The 11,197-nt window shown below is 39.3% G+C and overlaps 1 long non-coding RNA gene across 1 annotated transcript; it reads left to right on the top strand.

Moving 5' to 3' along the window:
- Positions 1-7,684: 7,684 nt before the first annotated feature.
- LOC130251351 (uncharacterized) lies at positions 7,685-10,860 on the top strand. The gene is made up of 3 exons (XR_008840133.1): positions 7,685-7,747; positions 8,435-8,591; positions 10,707-10,860. It is a non-coding gene; the product is annotated as an uncharacterized LOC130251351 (long non-coding RNA).
- The last annotated feature ends 337 nt before the right edge of the window (positions 10,861-11,197 follow it).

Here is an 11,197-nt window from a genome sequence, read left to right as displayed (position 1 = left end):
AGCAAAGAGAAGGAACTGACCGGTTGGTGTTGATGAATATGATGATTATATCAGTTTGTCATCTGGCATAGCCATTGTCCTCCTCTTCAGTTGGTGTTCATTTCAGTTTGTTACATTACAGAAGTATCAATATGTGATGTTTTTATTCAGGTTTGACCAAAAAAGATCTTTTGATAGAAAAAAAAGTCCTCTTTGCTTTAGGTCTGTGTGTACTGCAACAACAACTTGTGATACTGTGCTGAAAATTCTTTAATCCAAACAGATTGGCTTCAGATCAGTGACTGCCTAGCAAATCTCCAAGGAATATTTATGACCAGATGACACCCTTACCAGAACCAGGCTGGCACATGAGAAGGCCTTTTGCTCCTGCATATTCTGTTTTACAGAGTGAGATGTAGATACATTTAATGCTCATATCCTCTGGTCAGGTGGAACTGGATTTCAGGGGATCTGAGCCTTGATCACTGCATTTCCCAAAGAACATGGCACAGTACCTCCATCTTCTTTAGAAATTGAAGTTGACTTTCTGGCTTCAGCTGGAGTGGTGTTGAGGGAATTGCCTCTCCGGAAGCAGCTGCTATGCTGCAAACCAGAGCTGCCTGCCCTTTCTCATAATCTTGGCAATTTCGCCCAGTGCTTTCAGAAAGAAAGTGCAAAAGCTAGCACAAGAGCTGATCAGCATGGATTTTGTTATCATTAATAGATCTCCCTGCCCCCCCTCCCCACACCCCCCCTTTAAGTCTTAAATGCATTTGCTGGAAGAAGGAGCTTTGGAAAACTACAACCTTCCTGCTTTTGCTCCTTGAATCTTCCAATTGTTGCTGCTGGCAAGACAACCTAGAAGCCTGCTCTGAAATGACTAATGCTAACTCATAGAAATGCATGTTTGCCCTTTTTTTTTGGCTGTTCATCATATCCTTAGCCCAGTAATGGTCTCGTGGATGCAGTGGAGAAGAAAAAAGCATAATTGTTGCTGTGCAAGATGATTAGATGCTGCAGGGGAAGTTAGTGGGCTTTATAGCAGGCATTTAAAGATATGCAAGTATATTCCTAGGTTCTGTGTGACCAAAGGAGCTTGGGAGAGGATCAAATGCAATTCAGAGAGTCGTATTCTTAGCAGCTAAGTTTAGTACCTGTTGGTACATAAAACCTGCATAACCCATGGACTCTCAAACTCTGCCCAGAATACCAGACCTTAAGGACGTATAATGTGAAGCTTTTCAGTGTATTTGGCTCAGCCACACCTGCCTTTGTAGATAATCTCCAGAAAGCAATTAAATAATCAGCAAACTTGACTGCTGCACTTGTCTGTGTCCTTTTGTTGCTGTTTGTAGTGAGAGGGCCTGTAGGATGACCACTGCTCTTTACCTGTCTTTGTGGCACTGATGAGAACCAGCAAGGGCACTCTGAGCTTTTTGCAGCTATGCATTACTTTATTTTCGTCCTGCAGGAGTTGAAAACTGTCCTTTGCTTTGTTCTTTATTTCAGGGAGGGAACAAAATAAATAGTGTTGGACTTGTGTGGGGCTTTCTTGTGAAGTCAGAGAACATTAAATGCTCATAAAAAAATGTTTTCTCTCACAGTAGGAAAAAATTATTGTTTTTTATAAATGGCTTCTCTGATTTCAAATGGTGAGTAAAAAGAAACTTGTAGGACAGAGGTGTGGCATCATTGAAAGATCTGCAGTATGGCATCAGGGTGCATCACTAGTAACTGTTTCCTCTCACAGTTCTTAGACAGTCATACAATTCTTTAGGTCAAAAAAGACCATTAAGATTAAGTCTGACCATTAAGATCGAGTCCAGCCATTAATCCAGCACTGCCAAGTCCACCACTAAACCATGTCTCTGAGTGCCACATACATAAGTCTTTTAAATACTTCCAGGGATGATGACTCAACCACTTTTCTGGGAAGAATATTCTGCTGCTGGATGAACCATATTGGTGAAGAATTTTTTTCTAATACCATTCTAAACTAAAAGTGGAGAGATTTAGATTAGATATTGGGAAGAAGGTCTTTACTCAGAGGGTAGTGAGACATTGGCACTGGGTGCCCAGAGAAGCTGTGGCTGCCCCATCCCTGGAAGTGTTCAAGGCCAGGTTGGAGAGGGCTTGAGGCAACCTGGTCTTAGTGGAAGGTGTTCCTGTCTGTGGTCAAGGGGTTGGAATGGCATGATCTTTAAGGTCCATTCCAACCCAAGCCACTCTATTGTTCTAAACCTCTCTGGCACAACTTAAGGCCATTTCCTCTTGTCTGTTTCTCGTTACTTGGGACAAGAGACCAACACCTATCTCACTGCAGCCTCCTGTCACATAGCTGTAGAGAATGTGAAGATGACAAGAAGTGATTTCTAGGTACCATCAAAGGATCTCTGCTTGCCCAGTCTTGTGAAGGTGTTAAAAAAAAAAATATTACTCTGCCATTTCTTTGTGAAACTAAGGAAAAACATCAGACTACTGGGTTGTGCAGGGTATCTCAAATGACAAAGTAAACTAAAATCAGCTTCCAGAGAGGGAAAATACAAGGCATATAGTCAGGAACTTGCAGAGCCTACTTAATTCCTACTTGTGCTAAACAATGGTAGCTCTTCTCTGACTTTGCATATTTAGTCTTCCAAGACAAAACATGGAACAGTGACACAAGATTGAGGGTTTATGTAGTCAAGAGCTTGTGACAGGGTGTGTTGGAATGTGAATTAATTAGTCATTCATGTATTTTGTTACCCAGCCATACAGTATGTCTGCACTTGTGTACTGCCAATTGTCTTTTGTCTTGCAAACTTGTGGCAAACATCCATGGGATAAGAGCAGGAACATAGGCAGGTTTACAGTTTACCTCATGTAGGGGAAACTCATACACTTCTGTACCAAAATACAACATAAATTCCTCCCACCTAAAAGGTTCAGATAGAAACGAAAACTTCTAATTCTTCAGCTTTCAGCAAAGTTAGTAATTACAGTGTGAACAGGTGAAATACCAGATGTGACTTAACTTTTTGTTTATAATTCTGAAGAGTTTAAGCAATTTCAAGAAAGTTTTACATGAAGAACATAGATAATTAAATAAATGGGGAGAATATATGATTAATGTTTTTAAATTAGTAAATACTTCCCATTTGTAACATTCTTGAAATAGATCAACCATGAAGACTTTGTTTTTCTTTCTGCTTTACAAGGCTGTCTGTGTTTTGTTTATTTACTTTACAAATTTAGGTTCAATGCCACCTTTTCTATTTAATCCATTGGTCATTAAACTGCATTAATACACGCTTAATTAAATCATTATATATATATATATATATATATATGTGCATGTGTGTGTGTGTTTGTGTATATCTATATGATAAATTAATGTTTGGGAATTAAACATTAGATAACATTAAACATTTAATCCTTTAAATTTAATTATTAAATTAAAAGGAATTAACAAAATGAATAATGAAAAGCAGGAGAATGAAATCACATGTGTGAGATCCAAGATAATGTTAAGAAAAGGACCCTCACAGGAACACAGTTTCACTATTTTCAAGCTACTGCAGGTACAATTGGTATTGCAGCAGATCCATTCTATGAGGATGAGTGTTTATTACTGCTTAGTATTGTCTGATTACCAATGTCCTTATCTGTTTCTACTCCTCTTGCATTATGTTCAGAGCAGTGAAAAAAAAATGTTATTTCTACCTTTCAGTGTTTCTGCAAATTATAATTCTGTTAGAGATACAGTGGCTGTAGGGAGTTGGCATCAAGGCAGGCTTAGCTGTTTGAGCAAGCAACAGGAGCTCGTCTTGTGACTGTTCCAAGCAAGGCAGTGGAAATGGGTCAGCTGTGTTGACCAAATTGGAAGTGTTTAAAGTGAGTAAATGAAGTGGCTAAGAGCATTTGAAATACAGATAGCAGGTAAATTTGAAGGAAGAGATGCTTTATAGTAAAGTTCCCTAGCACCAATGGATTGGTTGCCATTTCAAGTTGGGTGGGACTTGTTCAGAATGGCTATGTCTGGATAAAACGTGAAACTTTTGGGGAATTTGAAATATGTAAATGCAAGCTTGGTTACAGACTGGCTGGAAGATCAATATTCCAGTGTTCTCACTGCAAAGTGAAAAGTTCCGAGATTTTGAGTACCAGTTTGATATCCTTAATGAGCTGCTTCTAATTCTTTGAAATTATATTTTTACTTCAAAATGTTTGATTAAATAGAGTGGTTTTGGAATAAGCAGTTCAGTTTTGCAGTAATCCTATTTTAATAAACCCAGAGCAACAGCAGTGGTCTTGAATCACTCAGAGAAACAAGATTAGGAATTTCTTCAAATAAAAACTAAGTATATGTTTGAAATGAGTGAATATTTACTTTTTGTATCTCTAATTAGGAGTATTCTGCACTAAATGTAGGTTATCACAGGCTTTTAGTCACTTAGTTCCACTGTAGAATTCTGGATTTATTCATTTTTATATGCATTTTTTAAAAGGCAAAATAATGTTGCAATTGCTGTCGGCACTGTAAAGGGATTTCTGTCCTGTTCTTGCCTCTGCCAAGAGGTAATTTTGTGTCTGGGAAGTTCGTGTTGCTACTGTAAGCCTCAGTTTTCCTCACCTGTAAAAGAGATGTTGGTATTGAAATGTGTTGGTAGCAAAGAAGGCGGAAACTCATCATGTAATATGGCTATTATTGTACAGTCAGCTTTAGTACCAGTTCAAATGCTGCATCTGAATAACTTTATATTACAGAGATGATTATGTTAGAGACTGACAATTATATAGTGAAATTAGATGGATTTGATTGTGTGATTCAATTGCAGTAACTCTGCCTGGGGAAAAAGAAAGTGTCTTAAGATAGTGATATGCATCATTCAGATTGCTGATCTGCTTTTAGGTGAGAATGTTTTAATCTGGCATAAAGAGGTTCCTCCTTCAGTCTTCCTGTCACCACTTTTGCCCAAATCCTTCAGAATGCAGATGCAAAATCTTAGAACTAAACCCTCCCAGATCTGACTGAGATATTTCACATTTATTCCCCCCACTCTTACAAAGTTCATAGTGTTGAAAGTGAGTCTTGGATTCATCTTGCTATGAAAAGTTGCAAGCCATAAAGCTCAGATTAAGGAGCTTGAAATTCTTTTAGAGCTATCCTGTATCTGGCAATTTGTGTTCCTTTGGGGTTGATAGAATTTTTCTGGCATTTAAGTTTTCACTCCCTGAGTTTTGCCCTGAGATTCAGGTTCAAATAAATCTGAAATGTGGAGCAGAGTTCAGTCCAAGTAAGTGAGTTTCCCATGGTTTCTGTCTGAAATAATAAATCCTTCCTTGGAGAGACAAGGGCAAACCTCCATTTGGTTCATCCAGAAGATTTGCAGATGCTTTATGAACCTGGGTTTAATTTGGGGTTTGCAAGAAAGCCCTTTCCTATTTCTTCTGTTCCTGTTTCAACTCCGTGGTATAACCCTGCCTGTGTCAGAGTTAACAGGAGTTTTTCACTCCCGTTTGTAGCAATGGCAGGATTTTCTGTTTGCCTGTTTCTGTTTATTGCCCTTACAGGCCAAATACTGAGTTAGTAAGTATACTTAGTGAAGCACCTATTGATTTTAAGGCAGAATTTCAAAACCTCAAGATTCCATGTTATTTCTCTTAACTCTATTAAAATTGGAAATGTACTAGCTATCAAATGACCCAATAAATGGCAAAATTCAGTTGAGGAAGTGTAGCTCATTGAGGGCATATACATTCCTGGATCTTTTTTTTTTTTTTTTTTTAAAGAAGATTCTTTGGCTGCCTTGAAAAATTCACTTGCCTATTTCACCAGAACTTGTTTTACTATCTATACACACAGTACATAGTATAGCTCCTGATTTTACAAAACAACCCAAACAAAATGAATGTTGTTCTGCTCTTCGACCTGCAGCCTTCTGTACCCCGTAAACTGGAGCAAAAAACATCTGTCTAATCGATCCTTATTTAATAAACAGTTATCAATGCCTTTGAGACAGCTGTGTGACATGGGGACATCAGGACATTTGCTGGTTTGCCTTAATTGGCATAGCAATGTTGGTTTTTGGCCTGGCACAGCAGATCGAAAATTGAATTTACAAAGCCAAACTGTAGTTATCTACATTCCTTGATGTCCTCCCAGGTGAGCTGCTGGGCTTCATGCTAATAACTTCTAAAGCAAGCAAACTTCAGCTAATTATGTGCTAGTTTATTCTCCCTTGCTAAATTTTGGCAGGTTGCTTCTGTAAATTATGAAAAATAAATGTGAAATATGCAGATGTCTTTTGTTTGAAGCAGATGTTTGGTCCGCCTTGCCAGAATCTAATCAGCTGTTTCCCCAGAGTTTTTTGTTTCTCCCCCACCCCCAATATTGTCCAAGAGTTGATGAAAACACAGAGGGTTAGGGACTGTAGAACAATAGGACATAGCTTTATTTTCCAGCTACCAGTCTTCTAGGTAACTCAAGGTAGATTTTTTTAGGCTGTCGTCTTCCCTGGCTAAAATCACAGCAGATGCTGGCATAAGCACAATATTATCTGAGGGGAGAATTTAAATGCAACCTTACCTGTTGTGGGAGAGGTGGTGGCGAGTTGGGAAGGAGCCAGTGATAGCTGGCTTTGAAGTCCTGATGGTGCTGGCTGGCCAAGACCTGCCAGGACTTATGTGCTTCCCCCACAGGCATCTCACAGATAGGGGAGATAAAGATCTCCAGGGGTGCAGATCAGCTGTGTTAAAGGCAAGGTGGGTGGCTGGATCTGTTTCCTTCCTTGTTGCCCCAAACCACCCCACTCCATGCCCTGTTGCCTACAGCCTGGCATGGGAGGAGGATGAATTGGCTGGTGTTGTACCCCACGCTGCCTAACTGGGCTAGAGGGAGACTGACAGGGATGTCTTAGTGCTTTGTTGGCTTCTCAGCCAGCACCACCCTGCACCACAGGGTCCAAATCTGTCTGTAGTGATATGGGCTACTTGCTGTAGTCTCCTGGCTATCACAGCTGCTGAAAGTAAAGCTTTCTCCAGAAGTCTGATCCACACTATATCTCATACTTTTCTCCTGGCCTGAAGTTTAGTTTGGACTTGCAAGACATAGGTGTGCTGACACAGCCTCCCTTGCTGTGACACTGCACCCTCCCAAGAAGCATTTCTGCCTCAACAGCAGCGTTTACTAGTTAGGTACCAACATAAAGTGCAGAAAATGCTCCAGATAAAAATTCCTCAAACTACGAGAATCATCTTCCCTGCTGTTAAAGCTCCAGCAGGCTCATCAGAAGTTCAGTATAATAGTAATTATTTTTTCAGTAAGTGCTGAGCACCTGCTCTGCACTTTCTCTTAAGGCTTTCACAGCATTTGATTGTGCATGGATTTAAACTTCCAGCCCTCCTACAGGTTAAGTATCAATTTCTCCACTTTGCTTGTAGTGAAACAGACACAGAAATGGGCAAAGTGATGTTTTCTTAAAAGGAGAAGAGGTTTGTGTTTAAAGTATTTAAAAGACTTTAAGGGCGTAATGTCATCCTGATGATATTAGTCCCTGTCACAACCTCCTACCTGGACATATTTTTCGAGCTGCCATCAGGTTTCTCTTGTGGGTCAGCAGAAAGGCAGATATTTCTGCAGCACAATGTTGGGATTTAGCTCTGTGTTCAGAGCACTTCCTTTGAGTGGATCTGCTGATCATTTCAAAATCTCTACTTTTACCTTAGGTGCTGGAAGCTGAATGGCTGCCTGAGTTGATAACAAATCAGCATCTCTAGGAGCCAAGAGGTACGGAGCAGTAGACAACTTCTTAGCAATCAGTACTTCAATATTATGGTTGTACTTATTTTTTATCATGGCAGAAGCACAGATCAAGAGTCTGTTGTGATAGGTGCTTTGGAAGCAATTAAAATGAATAGTCCTTTCCCTGGGGGCAGAGGTCCTGAGAGTGTGGCAAGATGCTTTTTGCTTGTAAATAGATTGCTGGAGGGAAGGAAAATTCAGCAGTGTAAGGCTGCTAGGGATTTTTTTTTTAATAGTAAAACTGAAAGGGGAGAAAAAAATTGCCAATTTTTATTAGCTTTTTTGCGTTTAGAGTTGGAAGAATCTGGGTTTGGTCCTTTCAAAAGCATTTGTTCAATCTGACTTTATCGTGAAGGAATTTTTTTTTTAAAAAAATGAATCCTCATAAGGCAGTATGAATATATAGTCCTTTGATTATTCAAAAAATTGTACAAATCAAAATAAATTTGCCTGAGCTATTTAAAATAATTAACCTTTGACAAACCTCCCTCTCTGGTAATGGAATAGTAACTATATGAATAAAAGATAAGTCATGATATTCAATGAATTACAATATTCATCCCATAAATTACAGGATAAGATAGCAGTATAATCTACATTTTTGTAACTGTAAAATGTTCTGAACAGTAGTCCCTGTACTCTTCAGGTTATTTTCTCTTCTGTTTCTTTGAGGTGTGCAACGCCTCTTGTATGAAGGGCTTCCAAAGTGATGTTAAATTTCAGCAGTATTCACGAAGGCAATGACCCAGGACTTCCTTCCCTGCTCTGAAAGGGAGTCTGCTCCTTAATGGAAACCCATGCTACGAAGGGATTTTCCTGAATTGTAACAGTAAGTGCAAATTATGATCCTGGGAGTCTCTTGCTATATAACCAAGTACAATGCCAATAAACCAGGGGTGTAAACCACATGAGCATATGGACAAAATATGGTCTGAATGGCATGATTATGTTTCTCAGGCCATAATGAATTCATCCCAAGGTACAACTGTGCATCTGTTGTTATAGTGTTCATGATAGCAAACACTACAGTAAAGGTTGCAGTTTAACTCAAATTGTAGCCACCTGTTTCCATTCACTAACAACTTTCTTAAAAATTATTCCTTCTGGACTGACTCAAATCAGTTTTAAAATGGCCATTCATTTATATATTTATTTGGGGGAAAAAAGAGGCTTGATTTATAGAATAGGTAGGCTGAAAGATACTCCCTTCCTGCTCCCTCCTCATTATTCCAGTCCTGTTGATTGTCACCAATGCATTTCCTTAAAAATAAAACAGATCCTCTGACTTTTGAGGGACTGATCCAACTCACATTGATTTTTTGGTGAATACTATATTAAGCATTCTGAGGCTCACTTTCTGGCTGCTGACATGGACTAATACTGTGTAGGAAAAGATCCGATTGCTACATATGAATCTTTAGGTGCTTAGAAGTTAGGAGTCTTGTCAAGATTAAGTTTTCTACTATCTCTTCCTCCATGTGTAGTCAGTAAGTGTTGCTTACGTGGCATCCCATTTTTCTTTAGCTGGAAAAATATCCAAACTGCAGTCTTTATAGACTGGAGATAAAGGGTAGGATGCTTGATTCTTGACAATTGATAACAAGGAAGATACATTTCTTTAAGCCAAGTTTACCATCCCTCTCGGAGGGATGAGATACCAAAAGGCTAAACACTATTATCAAAACTTTAAAAATGACAATAGAGGAGAACCTACTTCTGGGACTACAGACATCACCTTCTCTTCAGTGTCTGTCTTAAAAGTTTTTAATGCACAAGTCAACTTTGCAAATGCTTTCCAAGTTAAGGATACATTAAAGGAGTATCTGCTACTCCTCCTTAAAACAGAGATCAATATCAGTGATGCATACAACATTTTGAAGTGTAAATTACTCTGAATGTGATAGACTGCCAACAAACATTTATGGAGCAACATAATTTCTTAGCAAGTGTATCTGTTATTTAACGCTCTCCATTGTGCTCTCATCTGAGGGGATGATTCATGATTTCAGGTTTAGTTTTGATATTGCAGTGTAGGGAGCTGTTTGGTGTACTCTTGTATTGGATTTCCTCGCAAGCCCCCTCCTGACATCTGTGAGAGCAGGAGGGAGATTACATGGATCTTCTTGAAAAATTAACTCACCCTGTCACATCAGCTCCCTCTGAGGGGCAAATGCTGATCCCAGCCTGCAGCCTGAAGGGCCAAGTTAGACTCCAGGTTAACCCATAAAGGTTGGTAAGAAAAACATTAATTCCTTCCCTTGAGACTTCAGAGCATTATTGCTCCCTTTTTTCTGCCTGCATATTGCTTACTGCTACTCTGGAAATGAATGCAGGGTACATTAGGGTGCGCAAAAGTCACAGAAGAGAGTTTCTCTGTCCCTTTTACTTCTGTTATATATGTGGTCCCATTCACAAGGGACAAGGAATTTCTTCAGTGCACACAGAGTGCCTCTTTTTTTTAATGTAATAGCATAGACGTATAATCCAAAACGTGGCTTGAGAAGGGTACTTATGCTCTTATGCTTTCTCAGTAGAGAGGAAGCTGAAAAAAGACTTGTCTACAGCCTCACAGCAAGGCAAGGGCAGACTCAGGCTTGGAACTGAGGTCCTAACCCTATGCTAACCTCTGGGTCTGTCCTTCTTCTCTGTGCTGGCTCTGCTGCCTTCAAGGCTCTCTGTGCCTGGGAAGGTGAGAGCATTAATGGGCTGTAGTGCTCTGTAAAACCTCTGCCAAGTGCACAAAATTCCATTTGACCAAGTTTCCATTTCCAAGTGACTTGACTGTCATGCTTTCATTGTTACAAGCAGGGACAGCCATTGTGGTAGAAATTGTTTGAGATAGTAGCAAAAGACTGTGCTTTGTTTGAGGTTTCAAAAGATGTTTAAAGTTGCTGCTTGAAACTAGGACTTGCACAACATTTTTGTTCATTTGCTTTCTTGTCAGCATGTTTTCTACCAAACTCCTATTCTCTTGGGTGGGACAGAGGAAGATGTTGGCAAGATGGGCAGATGGATGGCAAGCTGCCACTCAGCCTGGAGCTTTGCAGTCCACAGCTACCTGGACCCAGAGGGCTACACGTGGCATGATTTGAAGCCTAAAAGAGAAAGTGAACTTTCAGTGACTCATTTCAAATAACTTTTTTACTTACCTTTGTTAAAAGGTGCCTTAGTTTAAGCTTGTATTATCACAATTAAAAAGAGGCATTGATATAATTATGTAGTAATTGCAGTACATTATCAAGATGAAATCATTAAAGCAGCTTTTACTATTATTGCTTCTTAACGTAGATGTCTTATTATATATATTTGGAAGAGAAGAAAAGAAGAATTCTCTTGGAGTTTTAGTATTGCTAAAAATAAAGGAAGATTGGGCTCTTCTGCTGCTGCTTATTGACACTGTTAAGAATAATGTGAGTGACATGGAATCAAAGAAAA

Source organism: Oenanthe melanoleuca, chromosome 3 (assembly GCF_029582105.1).
Source record: "Oenanthe melanoleuca isolate GR-GAL-2019-014 chromosome 3, OMel1.0, whole genome shotgun sequence".
Classification (NCBI taxonomy): Eukaryota; Metazoa; Chordata; class Aves; order Passeriformes; family Muscicapidae; genus Oenanthe; species Oenanthe melanoleuca.
This window is presented reverse-complemented; position numbering and strand designations above follow the sequence as displayed.